The sequence below is a fragment of the Mobula birostris genome, chromosome 18 (genome assembly GCF_030028105.1).
Source record: "Mobula birostris isolate sMobBir1 chromosome 18, sMobBir1.hap1, whole genome shotgun sequence".
NCBI lineage: Eukaryota > Metazoa > Chordata > Chondrichthyes > Myliobatiformes > Myliobatidae > Mobula > Mobula birostris.
Window position 1 is genome coordinate 22,398,695 of NC_092387.1, and position 27,096 is coordinate 22,425,790.

General features: G+C 42.4%; 1 protein-coding gene across 5 annotated transcripts in view; it reads right to left on the reverse strand.

The window, feature by feature from the left end:
* Positions 1–27,096, reverse strand: part of c18h15orf39 (chromosome 18 C15orf39 homolog) — a 78,295-nt gene that overhangs the window by 44,033 nt on the left and 7,166 nt on the right. For 2 of the 5 annotated variants that reach the window (XM_072282352.1, XM_072282358.1), the window contains exon 1: positions 3,727–3,895. The exons of 2 other annotated variants lie outside the window; for them this stretch is intronic. The gene's annotated coding sequence lies outside the window, so the exon portion shown is untranslated. Of the gene's footprint in view, positions 1–3,621; positions 3,706–3,726; positions 3,896–27,096 lie in introns of those variants that run through there. One more of the 5 variants, XM_072282356.1, reaches the window with a different exon arrangement.

Here is a 27,096-nt window from a genome sequence, read left to right on the forward strand (position 1 = left end):
GATGGGGGGGACGAATGGACAAGGGAGTCGCATAGGGAGCGATCCCTGTGGAAAGCAGAAAGGGGGGGGGAAGGGAAAGATATACTTGGTGGTGGGATCCCGTTGGAGGTGGCGGAAGTTACGGAGAATTATATGTTGGACCCGGAGGCTGGTGGGGTGGTAGGTGAGGACAAGGGGAACCCTATCCCTAGTAGGGTGGCAGGAGGATGGGGCGAGAGCAGATGTGCGTGAAATGGGAAAGATGCGTTTGAGAGCAGAGTTGATGGTGGAGGAAGGGAAGCCCCTTTCTTTAAAAAAGGAAGACAGCTCCTTCGTCCTGGAATGAAAAGCCTCATCCTGAGAGCAGATGCGGCGGAGACGGAGGAATTGCGAGAAGGGGATGGCATTTTTGCAAGAGATAGGGTGGAAAGAGGAAAAGTCCAGGTAGCTGTGAGAGTCCGTAGGCTTATAGTAGACATCAGTAGAAGTTGGGATGTTATGGGGAGGTTGTATAAGACATTGGTGAGGCCAAATTTGGAGTATTGTGTACAGTTCTGGCCACCTAACTATAGGAAAGATATCAGCAAGATTGAAAGAGTGCAGAGATTTACTAGGATGTTGCCGGGTCTTCAGGAATTGAGTTACAGGGTAATATTGAACAGGTTAGGACTTTATTCCTTGGAGGGGAGACTTGATAGAGGTTTACAAAATTATGAGGGACATAGACAAAGTTAATGTGAATAGGCTCTTTCGACTTAGATTAGGAGGGATAATTACGAGAGGACATGGCTTTAGGGTGAAAGGGGAAAGGTTTAGGGGGAACATTAGGGAGAACTTCACTCAGCGAGTGGTGGGAGTGTGGAACGAGCTGCCATCTGATGTGGTAAATGCGGGCTCACTCTTAAGTTTTAAGAATAAGTTGGATAGATACATAGATAGGAGAGGTCTGGAGTGTTATAGACTGGATGCAGGTCAATGGGACCAGTGGAATAATGTTTTGACACAGACTAGAAGGGCCGAATGGCCTGTTTTCTGTGCTGTAGTATTCTATGGTTCTATGGTAAGTAAAATCAAGTTCATTGAAAGGGGTACACGCTGTAAAATTGTTGATGAAAAAGAGTTTTCACTCTAAATACTTTTTGCAATAATCTATGACTGCTTTTAATGTACAATTCTTATTTTCCTTCACTGTGCATCGTAAATCAAGCTTCTTTATGGTTTGTATGTAATGGTTGAACTGGCAGGGGATGTGGTCTGGGAACCAAGGGGGGAGGTAACCCAAAAAAGTTTGGGAACCACCGCTCTACATCCTTTCAGCAATGCAGGACATTATTCAATGGGTACTTTCCTTACATTTTGCCTATAACGTCTTCCTGTACATGGATACATTCTCAAAAGCCCTTGCCTCTCTTAGCTACTGCATCTGGTTTTGCTTAAAACATATCCCAACAGTTTCCAGTTACGATGAAACAGTTGCTGACCTGACATCAACTCTCGCCAACAGATGCTTCCTGACCTGCTCAGTGTTTCGGAGCTTGTTATGATTCATCTCATTTGCAGGGTAGCACGTTGTCCACACTGTTCATGCATAACATCAGCCAGACAATGACTGCACTTCAAAAGAATACTTTCACATCTAACTGCTCAGGGCCATCCCGAAAACACAATAAAGCATCGTATGCAGGAAAATCCTTTATCTGGAAAACATGATCTGCGAAATGCCTCCATAGCCAGGGGAAAAGACGCGGAATTATTAGAGCTAACTATCTCCTCTTTAAAACTAAAACTTTAAAATGGCAGCAGCAGCACTGACCTGTAGCAAGTCATAACTCAACAGTAATGATATTTGCACAATGTCAGGGCAAGTTAACTTCCTTTTCTGTGGTTAAAACGCCTTTTTTTTCTCGAAAACCTAAAATTGGCCGTGTTGCCACATAGGCCTGCAACCTCCCACCCTAACCTCTAAAGACTACGTAAATCTGAAACGGCAATTATTTGATGAACGAGCATTGTGTGTGTGTGTGTGGGTTATTAGTCTGGAAATGTACAGAGGCACAAGTGACCAGATGAAAACTCTCAAACCTGGCGGTGATGCGCAGAAAAGGGGTTGGGGGGGGGGGGGGGTTGAGGTTTTTAGCAAGTGCGAGAATTTCATTTTTTATACATCTTCAGAAGAGGGGGAAGGGAACTTCCCAATAATGAATTGATCCGACTTTATGCATTGTTATTAACCGAGAACAAATTTGACGGCATTCCGAGTATTGTGCTGATATCTGACGGCGGAGACCTTGCTCCTGCACTGACGTCTCCCCGAGGGGTGTGTTCCTGTTTAAGCAGAGGCGCAAGGAGCAACAAGTCGGCTTGGTAGAAAGGTGATTTACGGAGCAAATCCCAGGGCGAAAACATACACTCAGTGACCGTTTCACTTACCACAGACACCCTTTCAAACAACCGAGAATTTCCAGCGTTTTCTGCGTTTACACGCATAGCATTGTTTTATTTCAATGTAGGAATTAACTTTAGTACAGTGCGGTAGCAAAATATAAAACTCTACCAAATACCAACTGGAAATGCGGAACGAATTAGTTGAACTTCAGTTAAAGAAAAAAACTTCAGAGAGACTATCAGGAAAAAGGAAATCCCAGGGAGAACCGATACAATACTTAAAATCAGGGCGGGAAAAGGGGAATAAAACGCTTAAAATAGAATGTGCCGATGGTGGATCAGGTTAGGCAGCATTTGTGGAACGAGGAACGGATCAGGTCGAAGACACAGAAAGGGGGCCGATGCGGAATCTAGACACGGAATGTCGGCTGTCCAATCTTCTCTCCCCCCCCCCACCCACATGCTGATCGACCCACCGGGTTTCTGCAGTAAATTGTTACTACTCCACATTCACGTATCTGCAGTGTGCTGTCTAGAAGGAAACCCTTTATGAGTTTTGAGAAGTGACAGGCACCCGATAACAACTGGGGAGAAGAGAATAGATACAAGGTGGTGGGTTAGTAGACGGACGTTTAAAGGGAATGGCAGACGTTGAAACTAGATTAATTTATAACAAGGGGCGGGGGGTTAGGTAGAAGCCAGTATCATAATATTGTTTAAAGACTTGCAATCCTATAACAGCATGAAATGAGCGTATCAGCACGACAAGCAGTCACCCAACAGTTCGAAAGACAAGTCCTACACCAGTACACCCCCTCCTTCCTCAGGGCACCTGTAGCCCCCTATTCCTCTCCTCTCCACCACCCCCCCATCTCATCACAGCAGCGCATCCCACCGGCACCATGAACCAATACCCTCATCAGATCCACCACCACACCCCTCACCCACCTACCGCAAAAACAGGACCCTGATCACATCAAATGACCAACCTCCCCCTTCACAGCGTAACACCCCACCCACCAACACACACCTTCAGGGCACCAACAGTACAAATCCTCACAACAGTACAGGCAGCCACCATCCACCGCATCGGACAATCCAGCTGGTCCTACACTAACAGAGTTCTCACCAAACCCTCCCCGCCCCCCCACCCCCACCGAGACACGAGGGAACACAGCGGAAGATGAGAAGCAGACAAGGCACCAAAGCCGGAGAGCAGCGCCCCTAATCTATCGCCATGGAAGGAAGTAGGCTCACATGCAAAAGTTCCGGCAAAGTTGCGGCTGAGACTCGGCAATACTGCATGGATGCTGGAAGGGCTTCCAGCCCAGGTTCCACCCTACTCTTAACGAAGGGGCTCACCTCAGCGCCGTTCCACAACTCCATCCAGTCCAGGGACACATCGCTGATGGTCAGCAGATGTGGTCGCGCTCCGCTATTTTTTTTGTGAATGGCAGCGTTGCAGGGCTGGGCGGGAACCCACGCCGCCGCCTCTGCCTGGAAGGAGGTCACGTGCGCCGACGACGTGGCGGGGAGGTTGGGTAAATGGAGGAAAAAACAGGCGCGAGGAGAGAAAAGGGAGCGGCGAAATGGGCGGGGCTACGCGCGGGAGGGGCGGGGAAGGCAAAGGGGTGTGGCTCCGCTCACTCTATAAATAGCCGACCCGCGGCAAGCAATCAGTTGAAAGCAGTGAGCATGGTCGGAGAAGGTGGAAATTTTGTTAATAAACCTGCGCGGTACTGGTGGTTCCTGGCAGAGCTGGCTGCGAGGTCGACAGTATAGAACAGACACTATCACTACTACTTTCTTCTTCGTGGCCAGGAGGGGCTTCCTGTAGGGACGCCCGCTCGCTCTGCAGCATAACGCTGCCATCCAAGGGTGTCTACCCGCTCCGCCTGCGATAGCTTGGTGTTTTCTAACTTTCGTACCCACCCACTGTCTGCCCGAGGATATCACAAGAAATAGATGTAGAATCCTTAAATGAAGGGACTTAAAGATTCTGCATAGGTTTGGGATACATCATCAGTGATGTAACCCGGGGTCATCACACTGTCATGGGGAGAACGTACAAACTGCTTACAGACAGTAGTGGGAACTAAACCCAGTATGCTGTTGCTGTAATAACTTGATGATGGTCTCATGCTTGGGAGTTCTTTAAGACCACAATGTCCGATGTTACAAGTGGCATCAGGTTGTCCTTTATCTCCTCACAGATAATGAAATGCACTTTGAAGCATAATCGCTATAGTTATTTAAGAAAATCCAAAGCTATCACCAACATAATAGAATTGAAGTAATATGTAACTAAGTGTAGTTGTTAATTGTTTGCTTTGTGGAGATGTCTAAACAAGACTCAATGAGCTAATGGGAAAGGTATGAAAGAACCACTTATGTAATCTTGCAAAATTTGTAGATTTCTCTTTCACAATCCAAGTTGCAATGGACCCTTGTTCTCTACTATTCAGCTTTGAATACTATGCTCTTAGAGTGTGCTAATGTCCTTGAAGATAACATGTGACCTTTTGGATTAACAATTACCTATCTGTAATCGTGTGATATAGTATCTGTCCATTAGTCTATCAAACTCTGCTTAAAATGTTTATGTTGTTAAGGGAACTGTTGTATTTATTGACAGACACATTGACTAAAAATGAAATAGATTTGCCAGTTTCTGAAGGTACGGAGTGCATGGCATGGCAGAAGTTATTGGCTAAATGTAATTTCTTTAGAAATACAGATTTTTTAATGCTCCTTTAAGCATATTCCTCTAAAGCAGTTGTTTCCAAACTGAGTTGCTGTCAGGTAGAGAATAATGATTGCAGTGGTCTAGATTTCATGAGTTTGTGTGGTTTCATTAATGTTGAGATAATTTAGTTAGATGGTTCACAAAATGAGTAAAAAGATATCCAGTGTGCTAACTGCTTTCAGAGAAGGAAATCCTTGGGGCAGTCCTAGATCAATACAGGAGTAACCATGGCATTGGACATTTAAAGAAGGTGGAAATTGGAGAGATGCATGTCAATTATAAAGAATAAATAAACAGATGGGAAGCATCATCTGCTTGATTGTGCCAATCAAACAGCTTGATGATTGGAAAAAGATTCATGAAAACCTGACAGAACAGCAGGAGTCCATGTGTACCACCTCATGCCAAATCACCATGCAATAAGATCATGTCTGATGTGATTTTTTTCCATTTTCCCTACCTATCCTCTTTCTTGTGAACGCTTTACAAGAACAATCACAATGAGACAAAAATAATAGCACACAAGTTTCATTGTGGTGCAAAACTGTCATTGTGTTGCTATACAGTGGTAGTGATTAAGGTTGTGCAGGTTGGTTCAAGAATGGAAAGGTTGAAGGGAAGCAGCTATTCTTGAACTCGCTGGTTTGGGACTTCAGGCTTCTGGATCTCTTGCCTGATGGTAGCTGTGAGAAGAAGGCATAGCCCAGGTGGTAGGGATCTTAGATGGTAAGAGTTGCCTTTTTGAGGCAGCATCACCAGTAGATACTGTTGATCATGTGAGGGATGTGCCTGCCTTTTATATTATGTATGTGTGGTTAAAAACCAAAGCTTTCAAAGTTCATTTCAACTCCTCAATAGAATTATATGAAATCCTGAAAAGGTCAACACCTTGTGGAATAGACAGTTTATATCTATGGCTGTACAGCTGTCACTAACTTGCAACTAACAAACATTGATATTACGAGAAGCAGAATACATTGATTTATGATTAATTATTTACAAAACCTTGAACCGATGTTTATCCATTTATGCAGAAGCTAACACTTCAAACCTTTCTCACCGAAATAGTTCAAAGAACCGTGTTGTCAATGGTTGTCATTTTAGAGTTGGGTATTTCTTAAATGTAAACTAACTTGTTTGCCAATTACAACACAGCCAAAATGTAGGCACTGTAAACCTCAAAACATACTTTCTTTTCAATCATCAATCTTGGAAACACCATGCAAAATATTAACATACTTCTGGAAACAGTGTGTTTCTTTGACTGAATGACGTCAGTTAAACAAAAATGCCACCGAGTCAAAAACATTTGACTAGATTAAAGCAATAGTATATTGTTCCTTAAATAGGGAATGTAATTACATAAGAACCAAAATCAACTCTCCTCAGTGACCATTAGGAATCTAATATTGATGTTTGAATGGAATTAAATAAAATATCTAATTTAGGAAAAGGATCTATATGATGAATAAACTCTTCTCCGGCTTCTAGTCGGGTACAGGTATCAATTATAACTGATGTTTCGATGACAAACTCTGCCATCTTCATCAGGGATGATGCCTTGGCATGTTTAGTCTGGTGGTATTTATACCCCCATTGTCCATCCCTCCCGATTAGTTAGTCCTTGTCCAATCAGGTTTCCACTCTCCCACCTTGTTCACAATCAAATTCCAGTTTTTACTTAGAGTGAGACCTTAATCTTTATTAAAATTCTTTTCCTCTAGCTTTATTTCAATGGCTTCCTTCACTGGGCTTCCTTTCTCTAATTTAGATTTATCATGAAGTTACTTTCAAAAATGATTTTACATGAAACTGAGGATAACTAATAGTTTCCAATTCATGCATGCAAATCAACACCAATGTTACTAGTTTAGGAGTATTTAACCTGAGTAATTAATTACAGTCACAGAGAAGAGAAAATCTGCAGATGCTGGAAATCCAAGCAGCACACACAAAATGCTGGAGGAATTCAGAAGGCCAGGCAGCATCTATGGAAAAAGAGTACAATCAGCGTTTTGGGCCTTTTAATTAGAGTAATTTCTTTCTGCTCAAAGGATAAGTCTTGGAATGTCAACTTCTTATTAAGTACTATCCATGTTCATCATTTTAAGATACTAGTATGAAAAGCCCTTTTTTTGTAAAGTAGACTTACATTTAGCAAATTAAAACCCATGAAAGTCATTCCAGGCAGTATTTCTCCAAACAATGGGTAGACAAAAGTCTATTGGAAACATAATGTGGAGCACATCGAAACACTTTGTGAATCTCTTTTACTTTTAGCCGTTGGTATATAGGTCTCACCACCCCTCGGCTGGCTAGGCTAAGGAATGCAAGTACTGATGAAAGGACTCAGCCCAAAACATTGGCTATTTACTTTTTTCCATAGGCGGACCCCGGCCCGCTGAGTTCCTCCAGTATTTTGTGTGTGTTGCTTGGATTTCCAGCATCTGCAGCTTTTCTTGTGTTTGTAAGGAATGCAAGGTTACTTTAATGGCTAGAAGATCTATACTATTGAATTGGAAAGAGATTAATCCTCCTACAACATTCCATTGGTTTTCTCAAACTACATCTTGTTTAAATCTAGAAAAAATTAGAAGTGTTATTTTTGACCCATCTATTAAATTTGATGAGACTTGCAGACCATTTATTCAATCATTCCACATGATGTAATTTGTCCCTTGCCAATCTATTTTGTGATTTCAATATATAGGGAGAGGAACAGAAGTGGCGACACTATTGGTTCTAATCTGAGATATTATAATAGCCCTTTCTTTTCTTTTTTTCTGTAGTTTTCTTTAGTTTAGGTAGATTATATTTTTTAAGGGTTTTTTTTCTTTTTCTTTTTTTACTATATTTTATATTTTATGTATACTCTTTTTATATTTTGTTGTTAATCTGTGTGATTTTGGGATGTTTCTAACTATGTGCTACCTGACTGTAAACTTTAATAATTATTATCAATTAACATAATCCCAATTATTTTGTGCTTTTTGTAGTGTGTTTGTTGTTGAAACTAATAAAAAGATTGAAAAAAAGGAAAGAAAGGAATGCAAGGATGGCATCATTATGATTCGTGCTCTCCTCTCATAAATTGTATCAGAGGTGTAATACATTGTCACATTGAACTCAGACTTGATGAAGGTGATGCCTTTGAATGTCAAGGACAAGTTGTTGGAGATGGTCACTGTCTGTCCGTTATGGGCCACACGTCTACTAATTGCACTCCGGTTTAGAGATCCTTTCCTGTTTGCTGTGTACAATTAGCTGTCACAGCAATGTTTACTATTTAAAAAGACAATTAACTTTAAAGAACTTTGAGATGTACAGACTATGAGGATGATGCTAAATGATGCAAATCCTTTCTCTAATGCAACTAGATATGCTTAATCTTAAAGCATACAGTTTCATGTACTGTATGCATTGAAGATATATTAACATGTATAGTATTTCATACCTGGCATGAACGTTTCATTTGTATTGTAAATTTCAGAACGAATTATCATCTTTCAGTTTGTTTTCCTGCATTGGATATTTGCTTAATGCTAACCAAAATTAGAAGTGGCACAATAATGTAAAGCTGGCTGGTGGTGTAGTGGCATCCGCACCGGACTTCGAGGTGAGTGGGCCCGGGATTCGAATTGGCCGGCTGCTTGCATGCTTTCCATCTGTGCTGGGTTGAGAGTCAAGCAAGCAACTCAGCCTTGTAAAACTGTTAAAGAAACAACTAGGTTGCTGCCCGATTCAGCGATTCCGGTTCGATTCCCACTGCTGTCTGTAAGCAATTGATACATTCTTCCCATGACTGCCTGGGTTTCTTCTGGGAACTCTGATTTCCTCCCACATTCCAAATATGCATTTGGTTAATTGGTCACATAGTGTGGTGCGGGCTTGTTGGTCCAAAAGGACTTGTTACATTGCTGTATCTCTCAATCAATAAATAATTCCATTGTTAATATGGACATAAACTGAATAGTGATTATATTGCTTCCAATTAGATTGTAACAAGGACATCACCATTCAGTTCTTGAAGTAGCACTGCCCTGATCATCATTACAGTTTAACAACAGTATAACCATTTTGATCACTTTACACTAAAATGGACTTTGTGCTTTTTTTGTTCTAATTTCATTGTTTCTTGTAAAAATTGTTAACAATTTCTATTTCAGTTTTTCTTGTGAACATTGTTATCTGCCTATGGTACTGCTAAAGTTTTTCATTGTGAATGTTGTTATCTGCCTATGATACTGCTAAAGTTTTTCATTGTACTTGTGCGTTGTGTACTTGTGCAAGTAACTTTGACTTACAGAAAGGCAAAATATTAACCCACTGAAAGGTGAAAATTAGAAGTGGCACAATAATGTAAAGCCGGCTGGTGGTGTAGTGGCATTAAGATATCTGTTATCTTGGATGCAAAACTTTCTATCGTGGAAAATTACCACAGGATAAGGAAGAACATGATGTGAAAAAGGCTTTAAACAAGTAGATATTGATACGTAAACATGAGAAAGTCTGCAGAGGCTGGAATACAAAGCAACACATACAAAATGCTGGAGGAACTCAGCAGGGCAGGCAGGGCAGTATCTGTGGACATGAATAAACAGTTGATGTTTCGGGCCAAGACCCATCTTCAGCACTGGAAAGGAAGGAGGAAATTGCCAGAATAAAAGGATTGTTGGGGGGGAGGGGGAAGGGGAGCTAGAAGTTGATAGGTGAAGCCAAGTAGGTAGGAAAGGTAAAGGACTGGAGATGATGAATCTGATTGGAGATGTCAGTGGACCATAAGTGAAAGGGAAGGAGGAGGAGGCCCAGCGGGAGATGAGAAGAGGTAAGAGGCCAGAGCTGGGAATAAAAGAAGAGGGGAGAGGAATATTTTGTAAACCAGGAGGAGAAATTGGTAAGCTATGTGGAACAAGATGGTGATGAAGACAAGTTCCCAGGAAGGATACATGGATGTGGTAGTGGTTTTGAGTGAGTACATGGTTGAAGAGTCAGAGGGCAGCAGAGGTGATAGAGGGGGTCTCACCAAACTCCTGTTGAAGAGATTTAAACTTCTTCAGGGTAGGCATCACTCAAAGAGACTTCGCAGTGGAGTAGCAAATCATAAACACGAGGAAGTCTGCAAAATCTAAGATTAGCTTTTGAGAACAATGCACTATTGGAAAGGAGATGGGTCCTGAGGATGTTTAGAAAAAGCTAAGATTAAGGCAAAACACTCATCTCTAAACTAGTTGAACTGTTGCAATGACATACTGCAAAAGCCTGAAGACAAGGGAAGCAAACTAAAGGCATATCTCAGTTATCCAAAAGAGCTGTTGTTATCTTTTGTATTCAGAGGTACATGTAATCATAAGCACAGAGCCAGTAGGATTAACTAGCAGCCACTCACATAATCAGAAAAATATTAAAGATTAATCAAAATCAGTGACACCATCTGTTCTTCTGTTCAGACGTGGGAAATTGGATATTCACAAATTTGGCACTTCCTGATTTAAAAACTGGGTTACATCAGAGATCACATGGATCAGATATAATTTCAATGATGTACCGATTTTAGAGTCTTAAACTTAAGTCTTATCAATCATGTCTACTAGTACCCTCACGTCAATGAGATTGTACAGTATCGCGTTATATTCAAAAGACTGATTTACTTGACTATATTAGTTTATTTTCTGAAATGGTTTACCTATCAATAATCAAAAAATGTGAATTAGAAGTTTATTGGAGCATCAACAGAATAAGATCTGATAATCCGGAAAATCTACAAGTCCAGCACAACCAAAATCACAAGCATGCTGAATTAACAGAGTTTTCCTGTCTTTGTAACTTAAATAAAGGATATGATTTAACAGTTGTTGCATAGTTATCCTGATGTACTTTCACCATAAACTAGTGAAGGCAGATTTCTATTATGTTGGGGTAGGAATAAGTTCAATTATTGTTGAACCATACATGAATATAGCCAAGTAAAACAGCATTCCTCTGGGCCAAGGTGCAAAACACATTACCAACAGCACACTACACGAAGCACAAAGAGCACATACAGTTACGATTTCAGAAAAACATCCAGTCACAAAGAAAATAGTATAGTCCAAGTCCCTGAGTGGCAGGACTGTAAATTGATGATGGGTTTTCCTGGTCCAACTTGACCTTTCACTGAGCGAACACTGGAGGGCAGCACGAAGCGAACACTGAGTGGTGGTGGTGGAGGGGGTGAGTGGTGATAGCTCCCAACCCAGTAGGGATACCAGAGCACCCACAGAAGCCGCTGCTCTCTCACGTACTGCCTCTGGACTCTCCGCCCCTGAACGACTGCAACTGATGACCCATGGTGAGAACCTAATCCTCGCCACAATTGAGGCAAAGCAGCTCCCCCATCATTGGACTCGCCAATGAACCAATGAAATGGACTTGTACTATTCTATGTTACCAATGTCCAACAGGGTCTTGCGATCACAATAAAAAATATCCAAGACAATCAGACTCTGCACCGTCTAATCACAACAGTATGCAACATGTCCAGGCAACAACACAAAAGACTACTAGCTCTTCTTTCAGTTAGTCCTGACGAAGGGTCTCGGCCCAAAACGTCGACTGTACCTCTTCCTAGAGATGACGCCTGGCCTGCTGCGTTCACCAGCAACCCTGATGTGTGTTGCTTGAATTTCCAGCATCTGCAGAATTCCTCATGTAAAGTCCTGCCATACCTATTTCAAAGCGTGTCCTGGCCATACCTTATCCCAAAATCAACAATTATCCAGTTATTGTTACATTGCCTTTTGTGGGACATTGCTTCTAAATTGGCTGGTTCATTTCCTGCAGTCTAACAAGCATTGCACTTCATTTGCATTGCGAAGTCCTGAAGGTACCTATGAGCTGTGAATGCAATTTCCCAGAGGCAAGAAGGGTGAATTCCCATGTATCCAAGAGAAAAGGTAGAAGTCACTGCAGCTTGGAGAGAGAGCTAGTCAATACCTACCACACGGAAACCAAATAAATGGAAAGGCAGATGTATTGCTAAATAATTGGCACATCTACATTTGCAGCAATATGCATTGTGTAGGTTGCTGCATAGAAATTATTTTAGAGCTACTGAAAGCAATTATTATAGTGACTGAGGGGTTGGAAGAACTGGATATGAAAAGCAGTTATAAAAGTTGGTTATATTCACACTGTAAGACATTGTAAAAAAAAAGGCTACAGAAACTAGTGGATACAGTAAAGTCCATCACAGGCAAAAGCCTCCCCAGCATTGAGTATATTTACAAAGAGCACCACCACTAGAAAGTAGCATCCATCATCAAAGATCCCCACCATCCAGGCCACGTCCTCTTCTCATCACTACAATTGAAGAGGAGGTTCTGAGACCATAGATCCCACCCACCAAGGTCAGGAACAGTTATCGTCAACCTACAACCATCAAGCTCCAGATCTATTAAGGATTTCCAGAATCTGCAGAACTCACGTTCTCAGTATTATTTTTATTTTCACAGTTTGTCTTCATTTGTACATTGACTGTTTGTCAGTCTTTGCTTGCAAGGAAACTAACCTCAATACAAGCTGGCAGGTGAAGGGGAAGGTGGGAGGTTGGGGAAGGCAGGATGATGTCAGAAGATTGGAAGAGATAGGTTGAAGAGGTAATGTGTTGAAGAAGGAGTTTGATAGGATAGCACACAGATGATTCTGATCCCCCTTTTCCCCTTTCTTCCATGGTCCATTATCCTCTCCAATTTGAATCAATCTTCTCCAATCCTTTACCTCTTCCACCCATCCCCTTACAGCTTTATACTTCATCCCCCTTCCCATTCACCTGCTCTCACCTATCACCTGCCAGCTTGTACTCTTTGCCCTCCCATCCCCACCTTTTTATGATTTCATCCCCATTCCCTTCTAGTCTTGACGAAGGGTCTTGGCCTGAGCCATTCCCTTCCATAGATGTTGCCCAATCTTCAGAATTCCTCCAGCATTTTGTGTGTATTGTAGAGAAACAGATCTTATGCTTTAGGTCAAAGATTCTTTGTTAGAATTGCAGGAAGGGTGGGGTGGTATGGGGAAGAAGTGTCTATGATAGGGTGAAAATGGGTAACTATGCTGTAACAAGATGATCTGGCCAATGTGTGAATGGAGCTGTTAGGGGGTAGGAACATAGACAAAAGGACATCAGCAAAAGAATTTGGAAGTTGTGAAATATATAACAACACACAATATGCTGAAGGACCTCAGCAGATCAGACAGCATCTGTGGAGGGGATAAAGAGTCAACGTTTCCGGCTGCAAGACAAGCTACACACACCATTCTCAAATGTGAGAAACAGAACAAGCTGAGCCAATATCAGACGGACAACTGCTACATACTGAGAAATCAGGTTACCTGAAGTTACAGACAAAATACTGGAGGAACTCAGCAGGTCAGGCAGCATCTATGGAGGGGAATATACAGTCAATGTTTCGGGCCAAGACCAGGCAGCAGGAGTGGAAATGAAAGGGTAAGAAGACAGAATAAGGTGAGGGAGATGGGGGAAGGAGCACAAGATGATAGATGATACAGGGTCTGGGGGAAGGTGGGTGTGTGGGGGTGGGGAGATGACGAGTAGCTGGGAGGTGATGTGGAAGAGGTAAAGGGCTGAAGTGTAGAAGAATCTTAAAGGAGAGAAGAATGGACCATGGGAGAAAAAGAAGGAAGTGGGGCACAGAGGACGGTGGTAGGCACGGGAGGAGAAGGGAAGTGGTAAGAGGGGAGACTGTGGAAATGAATAAGGGAGGAGGAGAGAGGAGAAATTACTAGAAGTTAGAGAAGTCAATGTTTATGCCATCAGGATGGAATATGAGGTGTTGCTCCTCCAACCTGAGGGTGGCCACATTGTGTCAATAGAGGAGGCCGTGAACCAAAGCGTTAATGTGGGAATGGAAAGTGGAATTAAAGTGGGTGGCCACTGGGAAATCCCACCTGCTGTGGCGGATGGAGTGAAGATGCTCAATGAAGCAGCCCTCCAATCGACACCAGGTCTCACTGATGTAGAGGAGGCCACACCGGGAGCACTGGATACAGTAGCTGACCCCAACAGTTCTGCAGGTGAAGTGTTGCCTCATCTGAATTTATAGGATTGAATATTGAGTCCAGAAGGCTGCACTGTGCTCAAACAGAAAGATAAGTTACCGTTCATCAAGTTTGAATTGGGCCTTACTATGACAGTGTAGTAGGCCACAGGCTGATAGGACAGAGTTGGAGTGAGATGAGGAGTTGAATGGGTAGGCAATGGGGAACTGAGGGTTGCCCCTGTGGACTGAATGCTGCTTTCTTCCATGTAATCGGCCAGCCTGTGTATGGTTCCTCCACTGTAGAGGAAAGCACTTTATAACCAGTGACTGCAGTGCATGAGCGCGGGTTGCTGCTTCACCGCTTTGCGTAACTGGATGTTGGGAAGTTAAGAGGTGAAAATTCAAGTATTAGTTTGATTCATCTGTTGTTATGTTGTTTCTAACATGTTTAATAGAATCACACTCTCTATTCCAAGGACCTCCTTGTCAACTCATCTCCACTTTCCTCCTTAATCCTGGCAGTAGATCTGTTTGGGTCACCACATTCAAACTGTTGATTGGAGTCACCCAACACAATAAGATAAAGACAGATGCTCTTAAATCAATGCTGTAAATAATTGAGAATATTGGAATGCAGGGCAGGGTAGCCTCATGAGCAAAAACTGCAGGTGCACATTTCGGGTTGACAACTCTTCATTAAAATTTGGTTCCTTTCTCCACAGATGCTGCCTGGCCTCTTGTGTATCTCTGGCACTTTCTATCTCTGGCATTTTCTATCTGGAATCTGATATTTTGTCTGTCAACCGATTGTGAGATATATAATGCTTTTATTTTTCTGCATTCTAACATCAAGACCATGATAACTCTTTAGGCAAAAAAAAATTTAGTTCTACTCCCTGGCACTGCTTTCAACAGCAGGGGAGTTATTTCAATGTCTGGGCCAGTTAGCTACCTCTCAGTGACACAGATAGAATACCAGCAGTGCGGGAGTTTGCAGAGAAAAATTCTCCCTTGTTTTGTGCGTTACAGAAGTACATACAAATCAAAAGAATTTGTTGGCTCGGTCTACCATCAGAATAAAACCACGGGATATTTTACAACTACTCGAGAGAGGTAATTCTGCACTTCTGTCTGGAATAAAGTTAGCTCTTAACTTTCAGAATTAAGAGAGACACCAGACACTGTAGATGCTGGAATCTGGAATGGGGAACAATCTGCTGTAAGAACTCTAGGTCAATCCACTTTCCCTGGAGGCAAAGAAATAGTCGATGCTTTAGCATCAGACCCTGTATCACAACCTGAGACATTAAATGTCCTTTTGCCTCTACAGGTGCTGCTTGATCTGCTGAGCTCCTCTAGCAGCATGTTTTATATATATATTATTATTCTTTTTATTGACCTTTTACTGAAGTTAGGAAAAGATATATTTCATTGGGTAACATGTCCAGCAGAGTGTCAATTGCTTGGATACTCAAGCAGGAAACTTTGCATGGTGTTTATAGTTGTAGGTGGAAAGGAAAGTATTCAAGTGGTTAACTGAATATCTGAAAACCCTGCTGTAATTTCAGGTCATACTAAAACCCCCGGAAGGTGGGCGGATGGAGAACATGAATCAAATTCTCAAAAGTTCAACTATTCATGATGTGAGACTACGCCCTTAAACAACTGGGTTACTTCTTTGTCCTATTGATTCTAGGGTATATGGGGCGGCATGGTGGTGTGGTGGTTAGCACAACACTTTATTGAACCGGCAACTCAGGTTCAATTCCCACCGTTGCATGTAATGAGTTTGTACATTCTCCCTGTGACCGTGTGGGTTTCCTCTGGGTGCTCTGGTTTCCTCCCATAGTGTAAAGATGTTCTGCTTGGTAGGGTAGTTGGTCAGTGTAAATTGCCCTGTGATTAGGCTAGGATTAAATCATGGCAGCGCATCTCCAAGGGCCTAATCTGCACTGTATCTCATTAAATACAAAGAGACTCTAAAAATAAACTTTAGTACAACTTAGCCTTATTAATGTTCAAGTTACCCTAGCATGTCCACGTGGTTAGTTTTCAATAATTCCACTGTTTTCATTGTCTTAATTTATCACTTACTAAATCACTTGATTCATGGTTTGGACATTCCACGGCATGATAAACTAGGCGCATTTGTTTTGTTATCAGACTATAGAGTTCTTTAATCATTAGGGTGCTTGGACAATGCAATCATACTGCTCCTTCTGCAGAATGACAGTTCTCAAACCATTTCTATTTATGTGCCCTGTTCTCTGGATAGTTCGGAGGCGAGTCCACAAGACCGTCAGCTCAACTCAGCCTCCTCATACTGAGACGGACCTGACTGGTTATATGACATTCCTCCTTTGTGTTTCTTTGTTCATGGTTTCCTGCATTTCAGGATGTCCTCCCTAAGCCCAACAGGATACTCGACATTTTGCCCCCTGCTACATCCTTTCATTCTCGTGTATGGCTTCATGTCATGAGCCCTGTGGGTCTGTCCACCTGTATTTGTTAACTGTTGTCTTACATCGAGTTGTTAAGACCTTGTGCTTCTTGTTTAATCTTGCCAAAGTTATTTTGACTGGCACAGGTACAGTGATTATTTAAAGTGGACTTCCAATTAGCACTTATTGTGCGGTCTTTGTATCTGTTTTGAGAATGATTCATCTTGTGGTCTTACTCAGTCAAAAATAAGCACTCATTTCAATAATAAGCAAATGCTTTGAGAGGCTGGTCAAGGACTACGTCTGCAGCATGCTACCACCCACACTGGATCCCCTACAATTCGCCTACTGACACAGCCGATCGATAGATGATGCAATAGCCACTGCTCTACACACCATCCTTGCACATCTGGAGAAGAGGGATGCTTATGTGAGAATGCTGTTCTTGGACTACAGTTCAGCATTCAACGCCATAATTCCGTCCAGGCTCGACAAGGAGCTTAGAGACCTCGGCCTTCACCCTGTCTTGTACAGCTGGATCCTGGACTTCCCATCAGATCGCTAGCAAGAGGTAAGAGTGGGCTCCCTCACCTCTGCCCCTCTGACCCTCAACACAGGTGCCCCTCAGGGCTGTGAAGTAAGCCCTCTCCTTTACTCTCCGTATACCCATGACTGTGTCTTCACCACAGCTCCAATCTGCTAATTAAATTAGCTGAGGCACTACACTGATTGGCCTAATCTCAAATAATAATGAGGCAGCCGTCAAAGAAGAAGCCATCGCCCCGACATGGTGGTGTCAAGAAAACAATCTCTCCCTCAGTGTCGCAAAAACAAAGGAGCTAGTTGCGGATTACAGGAGGAATGGAGACAGGCTAGCCTCTATTGACATCAATGGATCTGGGGTTGAGAGGGTGAAAAGCTTCCTCGGTATAGATATCTCTGAGGATCTCACCTGGTCTGTACATACCGGCTGTGTGGTGAAAAAGGCACAACAGCACCTCTTTCACCTCAGATGGTTGAAGAAGTTTGGCATGGGTCCCCAATCCTAAGACCTTTCTATAGGGGCACAATTGAGAGCATCCTGACTGGCTGTATCACTGCCTGGTATGGGAACTGTACTACCCTCAACTGCAAGACTCTGCAGAGAGTGGTACAGATAGCACAGCACATCTGTAGATGTGAACTTCCCACTATTCAGGACATTTACAAAGACAGGTGTGTAAAAAGGGATTGAAAGATTATTAGGGACCCGAGTCACCCCAACCACAAACTGTTCCAGCTGCTGCTATCCAGGAAATGGTACTGCAGCATAAAAGCCAGGACCAACAGGTCCTTCTTCTACCAGGCAATCAGACTGATTAATTCATGCTGATACAATTGTATTTCTATGTTATATTGACTGTCCTGTTGTACATACTATTTATTATGAATTACTATAAATTACACATTGCACGTTTAGACGGAGATGCAATGTAAAGATTTTTATTCCTCATGTATATGAAGGATGTGAGTAATAAAGTCAATTCAATTCAATTCAGTGAAGTTTGGTTGGAGTTCTGATGAATAAACTTTTGTTTCTGGCTCAACAAGGGAGCTGTTGCTCCTCAGCATCTGGGTTCAGTCATTTGTCAATGTGTGCCATGAAAGAAGGACCCGGCAGAGGTTCAACAGAGGTTCAGTCGACTGGAGGTGAGGGTGCCTTCTATTTTCAGTGCGTGTCCCAAGGCTATGTTCCGAGTTTCCTGAGACTACGTTCCAAGCTCCTCTCGGCTATGTTCAAAATTGTCAAGGATTCTTGAAGACTATTCCGAGGACTAATCCAGGTTTCCAAGGACTACACCATATTTTTGAGTTTGGTACTATGTTCCCAAGTTTGATAATATGTTCCCGAGTTTGATGTAATATTCCCAAGTTTGATGCAATGTTCTTGAGTTTTCCAGCCCTGTCTTAATAAGAGCATCATGTCTTTTTTTAATTTACCAACCTTGTCTCAAGTTCCCCAGGACTCCCTGGGCCATCAGGTGTTGGCCTTAAGGAGGAAGGTACTGTCATGAGCGCTGCTGGCCTTGCACCTGTATTTGTTCATCGTCTTCTTATCTAGAGTCATTAAGCCCTTGTGCTTTTTGTTTAATCTTGCCAAGTTTATTTTGACTGCCATGGGTTTTCAGCCTGCGGTGATTATTTAAAGTGGACTCCCAATTAGCACTTATCGCTGGGTCTTTGTATGTGTTTCGAGAATGATTCATCTCGCGGTATCGCTTGGACGAGCCATAGAACTTTAGTTGTAGTTCTGATGAATAAATCCTTGTTTCTGTCTCAGCATGGGAGTTTGTTTTTCTTTGAGCCAATGTGGTGTAATGTATTTTGTATCTAAGAGTGGCTTAACAGGACAAGAGTTGAGCAGGCAACATGCATGACAAAAGAAGCCAGAATTCTGTTGTAGTTTAGAAATCAGTTTATCTTGAGCAAAGATAGGAAAAGGAGGAAAGTCATCCCTAGGGAGCTGGGTAGCCTGCTTTCTCATCAACATGATATGTGGCATTCATCTGTGTGTGTGTGGCAAATTTCTTTAGGGCAAGGAAGTAGTACCAAACAATGGAACAAGTCCAATTGTTACCTATCGTCTCGTAAGCGTGTTCTGCCTCTCCCCTTCTGCTCTCTGTACTAGTCATCTCACCTCTCCACTCTCACACCCGATGCATGGTTTCAACCCAAACATTGAGTTTCCTTCCTCCCATTGATGTTGCTCAGCCCACTGACTTCCTGCAGTATATCTGTGTGTTCCTCCAGTGTCCCACAGTATATCTGTGTGTTGCTCCAGATTTCAGCATCTGCACTCTGGTGTGTCACAGCTGAACAAGCTTAACAGGGAAATGGACCAAGGCAAAAAAACAATTGGAAGAGGGCAGTAAAAGGTTTTAAAAGGCAATAATATTATGGTTATAAAGCAATTATATTTGTAGAGATGTTGCATTTTAATGGTTCATTGTTTGATACTTATATGTAACTTTAGTTTTACAATGATTTATTGACACAGTCCTGTACTATATAGTATTCAAAGGGAAAATAAAATAAAAGATTGAGTAACACTCTGCTGGTACTCTCTGGGGAGGTGGGAACAGGCTTTGTTGGAAATGGTACATGTGTCACGTGAGTTGGAAAAACTATTTAAACATGAAGACACTTCAACATCATCCAGCTACACAAAAGCCAAGGTGCAGTGGAAACAAGCACAAATAAAATCCCAGCTAGTTGATTCAATTGAAAATATTCTTTTGTGTTCCCTTCTTCAAAACAATACCTCACAGATTACCACTTAATCATTTAAAATTCTTGTTTTAACCCTTCACAACTGCCACCATTAACACCCCTCTCCCACCCATCCAACCAATCCCTTCTATCAAACTGGAATGTCTTCTTCATTCAGATGACCTGGGGGCTTAATTTACATGAGAATGCACCGGCTCCTTTCCTTTGGCACAATGCTCAATTAGTGTGCTGGGCACCAAAGGACCATAAAACACAGAAGCAGAATTAGATCATTTGGTCTTTTGACTCTGTTTCGCTATTCCACCATGGCTGACGTATTTTCCCTTTCAACCCCATTCTCTCGTCTTCTCCTTATAACCTCTGACACCCTTACTAATCAGGATCCTTCAACCTCCTGTTTCTATATGTCCAAAAATTTGGCCTCTACAGACATCTATGACAATGAATTTGATAGATTCCCCACCCTGTGGCTAAAGAAATTCCTCCTCATCTCTGTTTTGAGACTGCACCCTCTGCTCACGGACCCCCTCACTAGTGGAAACATTCTCTCCACATCCACTCTAGATATTTCAATATCCGGCAGGCTTCATTTAGATCCCTCCTCAATCTTCTAAATGCAACCAAATTCAAGCTCAGGGCTGTCAAACTTTCCTCATACATTAGCCCTTTCATTCCAAGAATGATTCTCTGGACCCTCCCCAATGGCAGCACATTTTATCTTAGAAGTGGGGGCAATACTTCACATGCAGTCTGAACAATGTCTTGTAAAGCTTCAGCATCACATCCTTGCTGTTATAGTCTAATGGATGCTAACATTGGATCTGACCCCGAGAACAGACCTGGTCCCTGGCAACACCCCAATGGTGCATGGCGTGCTTGACTTGCCCATCTCTTATGCAACATAAACTTGAAGGCCACGTAAGACAATTTCAATGCAAGTATGCAAGACCAGTCAAACCAACCAGAGTAATCATAATCGAGAGGAAATCTGCTGATTCTGGAAATCGTACAGTAGCCAAGAGTCTTCCACAGTACTTACAATACAATTGTACTTACATGTGGACGTTATGACAAGGCAAGCATTAACTGTCCAGGCAAGGATAGTTTACAGACACTGTGCAGTTAACCCAGGCAAGAAAGGTCCATGAAGAACATAGCTCCCCAGCATAGGTCAGAGCCATTTGGCATATCAAGATAAGAAAGAGTTGCAATGAAGGCTTCCGGGGCGACACTTCCAATTAGTCAGTTACTTCACTAACTCTTAAGTATTTACATGTAAACTCTGATTGATATTGATACCTGTATTGTTCTAGTGTGATTCGTGATTGATTATGCAAATAAGGAAGTTGTACATCTACAAGATTACCCATTGGTCTGTTTCTGTATCCAATTAATGAATTTCTATATAAAAGTAGTATTCTTTCAAATTTAGAAAAGTTTGGTGACAGGGACTATGCTGTTCTCCTTGAGCACAGTTAAGTATGATTGAGGAATGAATGCAAGCAGTCCATGCAGCTTCCAGTCCAAATAGCACTGAGCAGTGGTGTGCATCAAGGTCATCGCTTAGATTTAGTTGTTTTTTTAAGTTCTTAGGGATGGTTTTGGGGACAGTGAGGTGAGTTAGGCATCAGGTTAGGGTTTGGGGACAGCGATGAGGAAGAGTTAGAGGCTAGGCTTCCTCTCTGTGTTCTGCTTTGGAAGGCCGGCGATGTGGATGTGTGACGAAGGACATCCATAGTCTAGGCTTTCGCTCCATGCTTGAAGGCCAGTGATGTGGACATGGGATTGAAGGACATCTGGATTCTAGTATTTTGCATTGCGCTTGACGGCTAACGTCATGGACGTCTGATGAAGGACCTCTGGCAGGTGCCTTGGACGAGGAACAGTGAGGATGAGGGTTGGTGGCCTACCCGGACAGAAATTCCCCTAGGTTTGGTGGGCCCCAGGACTGGAGGTCCATGCAAGCAGAGGACACGAGGGCCAGTCACACCTAGGTATGCAAGATGGTAAAACTAAGTCCTTCTGTGTGGAGTCCTATCATCAGCTAATCCAGGGGTTGGTACCTAAGATCGAAACCTAAAGGTCGAATGTAAGTCCGCAAGTCAAAGCCCAACGGCTGAAGTCCTGGCTCTACAAGTTTGGTGTCCACCAGGGAATTCAGAGGCCCATTGTTCAAAAGTCCACTGGAGGCTCAGCAGCCTGTCCTGGGATTGCTTCAGATTCCAATACGTCTTGACTCCTGCTTATCTGGCTTCCTGGTATCCTGCTATCTAAAGGATTGACTCAACAGGGTTAATGTGGGAGTGGATGTCTACATAGGAGAGTGTGTCAGTGGCCCAATCTGTGCATGCATTGTCCCACATGAGGAGTAGGTACACAATGGGTCACACTCTTGCCTTTGATTCATGTGTCCTGGGTTCAACGCTGTCAAGAATTTGGAGTACCAAAATTATGCAGTCTTTTTTGGTGGAACTCTAAACTTAGGCTCTATCTGATCACTCTTGTAACAAGTCCCACAATAGCAGTTCGAAGGAGGAAAATGGCATTATGTCCAACGTGCCTGCTAATACCTGTCACTCAATCAACATGACTAGTTAAGTTCCTATTAGTGCAAAGAAGTGTTCTGATATCATCACTTTGCCCTCCGCTTCCAAAGACCAAATTGACTGTAAACTACTTTGAGATTTCCCAGCAATGAACTTACAAGGTATAAGCAGGTGTAGGTCCACAGTAATGCACACAAATGCTGGAGGAACTCAACAGGTCAGGACTTGAAGGGTGTTTGCTTGAAACACCGACTGTTTATTCCACTAGATGCTGCCTGACTTGCTGAGTTCCTCCAGCATTTTAAAGATGATGATTTATAGGTCGACGGGTCTCAGCCTGGAACATCAACTGCTTATTCATTTCATAGTGAAGGGCCGCAGCCTGAAACGTAGACTGAAAATCCATTTTCATAGAGAAGATTCTCAGTATGAAATGTCAACGGTTTATTCAGAATCAGATTTATTAACACGGGCATGTGTTTTGAAATTTGTTAACTTAGCTGCAGTAGTACAATGCAACACCTGATAACATAGAAGGAAAAAATAAGTAGATCAATATAAGTATATATATGTATATTAAAGTTAGATTTAAAATAGTGCAAAACAGAAATAATATATACGAAAAAAGGAGAAGTTGTGTTCATAGGTTCAATGTCCATTTAGGAATCATATGGCAGAGGGGAAAAATCTGTTCCTGAATTATTGAGTGTGTGCCTTCAGGCTTCTGTACCTCCTTCCTGATGGTAACAATGAGAAGATAGCATGTCCTGGGTGATGGAGGTCCTTATTAAAGGATGCAGCCTTTCTGAAGCACCGCTCCTTCAAGGTGTCTTAGATACTATGGAGGCTAGTACTCAAGATAGAGCTGACTAATTTTCCAGACAGTGACGCAGCCTGTCAGAATGCTCTCCATGGTACATCTATAGAGGATTTTTGGGTGTTTTAGGTGACAAACCAAAACTCCTAATGAAATATAGCTGCTGTCTTGCCTCCTTCATAGCTGTATCAATATTTTGGGACCAGATTAGATCCTCGGAGATCTTGACACCCGGGAACTTAAAACTGCTCACTCTCTCCACTTCTGATCCCTCTATGAGGATTGGTTTGATTTCCCTCCTTACCCTTCCCGATGTCCACAATCAGCTCTTTCGTCTTACTGACATTGAGTGCGAGGTCGTTGCTGTGACACCACTCAACTAGCCGGTACATCTCACCCCTGTACACCCTCTCATCTCCATCTGAGATTCTACCCGCAATAGTTCTATCATCAGCAAATTTATAGGTGGCATTTGAGCTGTACCTAGCCACACAGTCATGGGTATAGAGGGAATAGAACAGTGGGCTAAGCACACATCCCTGTGATGTGCCAGTGTTGATTGTCAGTGAAAAGGAGATGTTATTACCAATCTACACAGATTGTGGACTTCTGGTTGGGAAGTCAAGGATCCAATTACAGAGGAGGGTACAGAGACCATGGTTCTGTAGCTTATTAATCAGGACTGTGGGAATGATGGTGTTAAATCCTGAGCTATAGTCGATGAACAGCATCCTGATATACGTAGGTGTTTGTATTGTCCAGGTGATCTAAGCTCGTGTGAGGAGCTTTTGAGATTGCATCTGCCATTGACCTATTGTGGCAAGAGGCAAATTGCAGTGCAAGTCCAAGTCCTTTCTGAGGCAGGAGTTCATTTGACCCACAACTAACCTCATTTCAATAGAGAAGGGTCTCGGCCTGAAACATCGACTGTTTATTCCTTTCCATAGATGCTACCTGACCTGCTGATGTCTTTCAGCATTTTGTATGAGTGCCATTTTCACTCTGAGGGCAGTCATATGGAATGCACTTTCAGAAGTGGTTGAGACAGGTACATTAACAACATGTAAAAAGCACTTGGACTAGTACCTGATAGGAAAGGTTTACCAGGGCATGGGCCAAACGCAGGCATAAACGACTAGCTTAGGTGGGTATCTTGGTCAGCATGGACAATTTGGGCTGAAAGGCCTGTTTTCATGCTGTATGACCCTATGACTGTAATCCACTATATTTGTGGTTACCGTCACTGATACTAGCTGCTGATTCTACATTTAAGTATGCGTTTAATTTCCCCTACTCAAGAATTCAACACTGTGACTTCAGCTCAACAGCCCTGGAACTACAGCAGTTACCTTGTGATAAATATACTTGCCTGTTTGAGAGGCACCCTCATGTTGCCTACAAGCATGTCTCCATGTTGGGATGCTCAGAATAAACAACACCGGTTGTGTTGTGACTCATCTTCCATGACATAGTAATAATCATAAATGTACATTTGTATTTTTTAAAACCTTAAATAGCAGTGAGTGAACTGAAAAATGAAATACTGTAGGCAGTCTCTAGAAATAATTCACTTGATCAACATCGTTCTTATACTTCTGCAATATTGTTCCATTACTATTTTTTTTCCTCATTCTCTTCAACCTCCCCATTTGCAAGCTTGAGAATGCATGGAAGATACTCCAGTAAACAGAACGACACACCAAAGGTTAGGAGGTTTGGCAAGAAGGATGAGTTTAGGAGTAGAAAAGACAAAGACGACTTTAGAAACTATAATGAGGAACTGATGTGATGAAATGATTTGTACAGATGCATGCAAACGAAATATTTTTGTTGTATGTGAGCACATGATTGACTTAGCTATTCTATCTTAAGGAGAGATTCTCAGTATTTGTTGCTGGAGGCTATTCCGGTTTAAGACAGTGCTAGTGAAACACAGTGATGCCTTGGTGGTAGCAAATAAAACTACTAAATTCTCTGTTAATCACACTTTTTCTGGAAAAATATCACTACAGCCAATAGCCTGTAACTTCTCTTTCAGAGCTTTGCCGTTGAACTGCCTATATGACCTGGCATTTTTGCGGTTTGAACTAAAGCCTCAAAGGTGCAGGATGGTTGTGGCATGGCACACACAGGCTGAATCGAGGAAGTGGGGCCAGGCCCGAGAGTGCGGAATAGGCCAATGTTTGGTCATTGCTGGAGTGTACTTGGCGCAGGTTCGAAGCAGCAGAACCGAGGCAAAGTAGAGTCGAGGTGGTAGGGCCTGGACTTGAGAGCGAGGAACAAGCCGATGTTTGAATGATTTAAATGCTGGCCCAGATTGGAAAGGTTGTGTATGGGCTGCATTGAGGCAGCAGGGCCCAGGCACGAGTATGTATCACAGCATCAGGGCCCGGGTTTGAGAGTGAGGAGCAACCTGATGTTTGGCCAATTTAAGTGCTGGGCCAGATTGAAAAGATCAGGGTGTCAGGGCCAGAAGTGAAAGTCGAGCTGGTGTTCAGCTCTCTGCTTGTTGAGGTTTACTCATTTCTGCACTGAACTGATGGGCTCCTGGAACAGCTGCAGTGTTGACTGGCTTCCTGGCTGTGGACTCACCTTTGTAAACTTTAGTTCTGAATGTTATTTGCTTACTTCTTCTTATTTGCACAGTTTGTTCTTTTTTTTTGCACATTGGCTGTTTGATGGTCTTTTTTGATGCATTCTATTGTGTTACTTTGTTTTGTGGCTGACTGTAAGGAGACAAAGTTCAAAGTATATAGTATACATACTTTGATAATAAATGTACTTTGTACTTTTTATTGGAAGCATTAACCTTGGTTCATCAGACTGAAGAAGGGTCTCGGCCCAAAAATGTTGACAGTTATTCTCCTTCATAGATGCTGCCTAACCTGCTGAGTTCCTCTAGCATTTTGTTAATATGCATTAGATAATTTTCCCTTTCCTAACCAGTGGAGAACAAATCAAAGTGCTTAAGCAATGGACCAAACAACTAACATGGCTAAGCCGCTCTTGGAATAAGTATTGGGCTAGATTTTCTGGCTGGGGAAAATATATGCCTCTTACCTGACATCTGAAATACCTGCGCAGAGAGACTCAGTGAGGTTTAGAGAATTTTTTTGTACTGCTGATTTCCTTATACTACTACTAAAAGCTGTGGCACCCAGCTACAGTGATGACATCATGTTGGCTGAGCAGCCAATCAAAGTAAAAAATCATCAGCGAGCAAAGAAAGAAGCCAAATTTTAAATAATTATTTAAACACCTTTTTTCGATTGCAAGATTATACATGGAGCAAGGTACTATAGAAGCTGAAAAAGTTCAAAGTTCAGAGTAAATTTTTTATATCTAAGTACGTATATGTCACTAAGTACAACCCTGAGATTCATTTTCTTGCAGGCATACACAATAAACCTTTAGAATAATAACCAAAACAGCATCAGTGAAAGTTGTCCAACTTAGGTGTTCAACCAGAGTGAGGAAAACAACAAACTGTGCAAATACAAAAAACAAGAAATCATAATTATAAATAAATAAGAAGTAAATATCGAGAATATGAGATGACGAGTTTTTGAAAGTAAATCCATTGGTTGTGGGAACATTTCAATGATTGGGCAAGCGAAGTTGCGTGTAGTTATTCCCCCTTGATTCAGGAGCCTGATGGTTTAGGGGTAGTAACGGTTCCTGAACCTGGTGGTGTGAGTCCTGAGGCTCCTCTATCTTTATCCTGATGGCAGCAACGACAAGAGAGCATGTCCTGGGTGGTGAGGATCCCCAATGATGGATGCTGCTTTCCTGTGACAGCGTTTTATGTAGATGTGCTCAAAGGTGGGAGGGTTTTACCTGTGGTGGACTGGGCCATATCCACTAAATTTTATAAGAT